Raw genomic sequence first — 6,417 nt, 5'->3', positions numbered from 1 at the left:
TCTCTGATAAAATCAAATGATTAGGGTTTTCAAACAACAAAACCTTGTGTCATTCCAGATCATTTTCAAATTGCTTTTGCACCAGTACTGCAAAGTACTGGGCCTCTAATAGAGTGTAAGTCCCAAAAATCTTCTCTTCTTAGCTTGTTTTCAAAACTGTATTTTCAAAATCTTCTTTCTGTTTTCAAAACATTCTTCTGGTATTTGAAGGGCATTATTCCCGGTGAAACTCTTCAGATACCTATGTGACCTTTGTCCATCTTCACTTCTTCTGTTTTCAAAAACCATTGACTGTTTATCATATATATTCAACTGTTATCAACAAAACAACAAAAATACTGTTGAGGCTCTGTACATACTTCTTCAATGGCCTCCACTCCATCCAGGTTAGGCTTTACAAGCTTTCAATTTACAGTCTTTATTTAAATTACTGTCAAATATAAACTGTGCATATATTAGTTTAGAACTGCGTTTGAGTATAAACCTTAGGACAGTTAAACTATATATATATATTAGGAATATGACCTAGGATTGAGAATGTCTTCCCGGTGAAGGCTCTTTCCTAATTAGAGATCTGTAGTTCAAACCCCCAAGATGAATTATTCCCGGTGAAACATCTTGGCAAAAACCTTAGAATCCAAAAATATAGGACACATCCACCCAAAGAGGAATTATTCCCGGTGAAACCTCTTACCCATTTGCTTAGAGCCAAAATAAGTTCAAAACTACATAGCTTTCTCTTGTGCTATAACAAGGACCCTCGATGACCCTCGATTAGCCTCCTCTTGGGCTTTGTACAAGGACCCACAGGCTTCTTAAAAGCATTTCCAGCTTCCTCTTGAGCTTGTATACAAGGACCCATCAGGTTTCTTATAAACATAGGAACAGGTCTTTAGTCACCTTTTAGCCTACCCTGGTGAGTTTCTTCCAATTTAAACCAGACTTTAAACAAGCTAAGTTTGTCTCAATTTCACATTGAGTACATTTTTGGAATGAGAGACATGGACAGTCTCTGTCACCCTTATCTTCATCAATCTTCCTTAGCAGAGTCTAGGATCCATGTTTGGTCATCCTCAGCATTGAGTCAGCCTTCATCTTGGGCTTTAAACAAAGAGTCTCCACTAGATAATCTTTCTGCCAACCTTTTCATCCTTTAATAATTAATGGAGTGCTACCCACATTCTTTCATTTAATAAAAACCCCTGGAAAGGGTTAGCCTCCAAAGTCAATTAAAATCAACCTCCATTTCAATAAATCCCTGGAAAGGGTTAGCTTCCACACATTCTTTCATTTCAATAAAATCCCCTGGAAAGGGTTAGCCTCCAAAGTCAATTAATAAAAAGTCAAAAGAATAATTTCATTCTCTTAGGAGATAATTTCCCCAAAAGAGTCAAAACCCCTGGAAAGGGTCAGCCTCCAAAAAATATGATAAAAGTCAGTCTTTTAACAGACAGATTCACCAGCTGAGTCAAAATCCCTGGAAAGGGTTAGCTTCCAAAGAAAAACAGTCTTTTTAATCTCCAGTAGAGTCAAAACCAACAAAAACAGTTAGCCTCAACCTTGGGCTTCATACAAGGCACCCAAACAATAAAACTCCCCTGTTAAGAGTCAGCCTCAACCTTGGGCATTGTACAAGGCAGATAATAGAGTCTCCCCAGTGAGTTCTTCATCATTCAGCAGCCACAACCTTGGGCTTTGTACAAGGCAGATAAACCATATCTTTCATGTGTCAAAGATTCCTAACACTTAGGATCTTTACTCATATAGTCATCCATACTCAATTCATTTATTTAAGAGTCCGCCACAACCTTGGGCTTTGTACAAGGCAGAAAATCATGTTTTCCCTAACTAGAGTCATAGTATAAAAAACCCAATTTTTCTCAGCAGTCGGCCACAACCTTGGGCTTTGTACAAGGCACACAAATAGAGTCTCCCTAAACAGAGTCAGCCTCAATTCTGGGCTTTGTACAGAACACCAAACAAAATCCATCAAATAAACACTCTCCAAGTAGAGTCAGCCTCAATTCTGGGCTTCGTACAGAACACAAAAATACCCTGTAATTAATCCCCAATGGAGTCATCTCCCAGAGTCAATAATTAATTAATCAATCAAAAAGCCTCAAGCTTGGGCCTCATACAAGCCAGCTAAAGTCAAATCTTTTATACAGTAGATAGACATAGCTTATCTCTATAGAGAGATATTTTTACTACTCTACCACATTCAAACAAACAAACATTTCAATTTCAATTTCAATCAAAGTCTCCCATTTAGGACTCTGAAAGACATGCTCTGGCACATCCCCAGACTTGTACACTTTCCCTAATTTGGACGAGCATCTTTCTTTCATTTAAGAGGCATCTGACTGGCATACTTGCACACACACAAGTAAGGTCCCCCTCTTGAATGAAATGAATTTAGTTATTCTGTCACTCTTTCAAAATGTTTGTGGTAGAATAGTACAAATACCTCTCTGTAGAGATAATTTCATGTCTCTTCACTGTAAACAGAGATTTAATTCCAAGCTTCAACCTTGAGCTTCAAAGCAAGGCACCCAAAAACAAGTAATTTCCCTAGTTAGTTCCCCGAACTACATTAAGCTCTGACTTCCACTAGGGATATGTAGGCATGAGGTTCACAAGGAATCTCAGCGAGCTAATAAAATACCAAAAATAGTCAGTCTGTCTGTCTGTCTGTCTTTCTTTAAACAATTCAATTCCTTCTTCTAACACAAAGGAGAAACTTTCCCAATCATTAGCAATAAACACAATCACAATGACACAGAGAAGGTTCCTGTAGAGTACTACAGATATGTAGGGTGTTTAAACACTTCCCTATGTATAACCGACCCCCCGGACTCCAGAATTTCTAGTCTAGGTGAAATCCCCACACTTAGCAAACTCCTAGGGTTTAGTTGAGATCTTTTTTCCCCTTTCCTACTCGTAGGACAAATAAGAAAGTTCGTGTGATATCGTAGGAAGAACTGAAATAAAATTCATCCCACCACGGGCGCATTCTCCTTCCAAATTTCGCGTGAAGGGTTTAGCGTGCCGTCCTCCCAAGTGAAACGGGGAGGTAAAAGAAAACGACACCACAATTACAAATTCAAGATTGCTAAAAACGGAAAAAGGTGAATCTGCAAACAATCTTGCAACACCTAGGTTAATAGCATACAACGGCAAATTAAAAGTGCCTACAAATATGACAAAATAAAAGTCACCAAAATATTCATACTTCTGGATCTGCAACATTGACGCCCAAGTCTTCCTCAAATCTGCAATGATTTGAAGTAAATGTGTCCATCTGAACCAACAAACACCGTACTAAGACGAGAAAACCAACAAACACCGTACTAAAGACGGAAAAACCAACAAACACCGCACAAGACAATGAAAACTTAAAAACACATAAGAGAATAAGCAAATCTATATGGATAACCACTTATTTAAATAAAAAGATAAAGAAAACGGTTTTTAAACTTTTCAAAACGGTCAAACTTGCATATTCCAATAAATGGCCTATTCCAATAAATTAATATTCTAAATCTAATATTCTATATATTAACTTGATTTATACCTTTTATTATCCAGGTATTAATAAGGAATTGATAACACGTTCTTTGCATCCTAAGAGGTATTGATAATACGTTTTTATATCTTCAAAAATTAATTTGATTTAATTTTAAATAATATATTATTTTAGACTAATATATATTTTTAGATTAATTTATTCTTTAAATTTATCTATAACTATTAATATATGTGATACATGGATAATAATTAACAATAATATCTATTTAAATTTTTAATACATAGTTATAAACCTTCTTTAATAATGGATCATTTGACTTTTATTTATTTATTTACCTGGATCCTTATTTTTATAAAAGGAAAAATATTGTTTATATTATTTAGATTTAATTTTTTAACTAATATGTAATTGAGTCAAGTGACAATAATAACGATATGTCATCAATATTGATGGCATATCGTTATTATTTGCCACTTTACATTTAACATGAGACAGTTATGATAGTTGAATACATAATTTCTTATAAAAACAAAAATTTGACGGGCTGAAACTACTTATAAAATTACATTTAACTTGAGACAATTATGACTGGTGAATACATAATTTGTTATAAGAACAAAAATTTGTTATTCTTTTTGTATTTTATATACATTTTTAACCATCACTATATTATATTAATTTACTACTTATAACGATATTATACAAAATGTGCGAACGCACAGGTAAATGATTTCTTAATTAATTTCTTTATTTTTCTACTAAAATATACATTTTTCGACGGGACAAAGCTACTTAATTTGTATATATTTTATTTATATTTTTAACCATTACTATATTATTTATTTTCTTTATTTTTTATATGTTAATATTAAGCCATAACTGATATTTTTGAAAAAATAAATCTATTAAATATATCAAAAAATTTATTTAAAATAAGTGAAAAAGATTTCAAATGATTATAATAAGATAGGGGATATGGGTGACAATGAACAAAATTGGACAAAAAATTTGGTACATGTTACCGAATCAAATAAATATAATCTCATATATTATATTTATTTTATTATTTATAACATTGTGCAATCCGTGCAAACGAACGGGTAGATGACTACTCATGATAGATTTGTAATGATATTATATGATGTGTGCGAACACAAAGGTATATGATTACTTAATTATATAAATTTCTAACTAAATTAAATTAATATTTATATGACAATTATAATTTCAAATGATTTTTCTTTTTAATTTGCGTATCTTTTATATATATTTATTAACCATCGTTATATATTTATTTATTATTTATATCGACTTTACGTGACCCGTGCGAACGCACGGGTCCTTTACTAGTTAGTAATTGTATATAATTATAATTCAAATCAAGATATTTGTAATTAGTAGTGATAATTATGTAATTATTGAGGCTGTATTATTTATAGAGGAAAAGATAATGCCAGCATTCCGTTGTAGTCTAGTTGGTCAGGATACTTGGCTCTCACTTGAGAGACCCGGGTTCAAGTCCCGGCAACGGAAATTTTTAATGTTTTCTATATGCATTAAGCGTAGCATATAAATGGTTGTGTTATTAGTACTAGTAACCATTTAAAAAAAATAAATAATTGTACCGAAATTAATACATCATCTTCTTTCCTTTCTTCTCAAAAAAATTTGATTATTACTTTAGTTTATTTTTATTTATTTTAAAAAAATTGTAAGTGACTTTTTTCAAAAACAATATAATTGTTTTTTTAGAAATGTGTGCGAGAGAGAGGAAGATAGAGAGCATCTAAATTGCATTAATAAACTAATATAATTATTAGCCAAAATATTATATTAAATGAGGGTATTCATATAAAATAAATTGCAACCCAAAATAAGCCATAAAATTGCTTAGAGGTGTTTGCGATGCGGTTTGAGCGATTTTGAGGTGAAAAATATCCGAACCGCAAGAGAAAAAGTGTGCAGTTCTGTTGACATTTATAAATAAATCCGAATCAAATCACATAAAGCTAATGCAGTTTGGGTTGGTTCGGTTTTTTTTTAAATTATTGAGTCATACATACACATTTAGATGACAACATAACTTTTTATTTAGTCATTTATACGTTATCAAATAATAGCAAAAATCGTCATATTTAGACAACAACTTTTCATTTAATATACATAAATAAAATTAGATAAAAGTGGAATAAAAACATAAAAATAGTAGCATAAAACAATATCAAAACATTATAATGAAATAGAAAAAAAGAGAGAAGTGAAAGATTAGAGAAGATGAAAAAGAAAGAATAAAAGATAGGAGAGATTAGAGAATAAAAGGAATATCAAAAACGTAGTTGGAAGAGAGAACAGTAGAATAAAAATAATAAAATGGAAAAGAAAGAACTTAAGAGATGAGAGACTAGAGAAGAAGAGGTGATATGTACATGGAAAAGAAGATGAGAAGAAGGCATGATATCGCTAGGCGAGATTTGAGAAGACTTTAACAGAAACCTTGAGTGCGCGAAATTGAAAAATCATTTGTAATCGTAAGATTAAAGTATAACAGATTTGAATTTGGGTTGGATGTGGGTTGTCAATAAGGAAATATGATATTATTAGTTTCCTACTATATTTTGTATAACTTAGGAAATTAGTAATTGTATATAATTATAATTCAAATCAAGATATTTGTAATTAGTAGTGATAATTATGTAATTATTGAGGCTCTATTATTTATAGAGGAAAAGATAATATCAGCATTCCTTTGTAGTCTAGTTGGTCAGGATACTCGGCTCTCACCTGAGAGACCCAGGTTTTATAAATAAATCCGAATCAAATCACATAAAGCTAATGCAGTTTGGGTTGGTTCGGTTTTTTTTTAAAATTATTGAGTCATACATACACAT

The 6,417-nt window shown here is 31.9% G+C and overlaps 1 non-coding gene across 1 annotated transcript; it reads left to right on the top strand.

The window, feature by feature from the left end:
- Positions 1 to 4,989: 4,989 nt before the first annotated feature.
- Positions 4,990 to 5,062, top strand: TRNAE-CUC (transfer RNA glutamic acid (anticodon CUC)). The gene has a single exon. It is a non-coding gene; the product is annotated as a tRNA-Glu (tRNA).
- The last annotated feature ends 1,355 nt before the right edge of the window (positions 5,063 to 6,417 follow it).

The sequence above is a fragment of the Vicia villosa genome, linkage group LG3 (assembly GCF_029867415.1).
Source record: "Vicia villosa cultivar HV-30 ecotype Madison, WI linkage group LG3, Vvil1.0, whole genome shotgun sequence".
Classification (NCBI taxonomy): Eukaryota; Viridiplantae; Streptophyta; class Magnoliopsida; order Fabales; family Fabaceae; genus Vicia; species Vicia villosa.
Note: the sequence above shows the minus strand (reverse complement) of the source record. Positions and strands in the feature narration are given on the sequence as shown.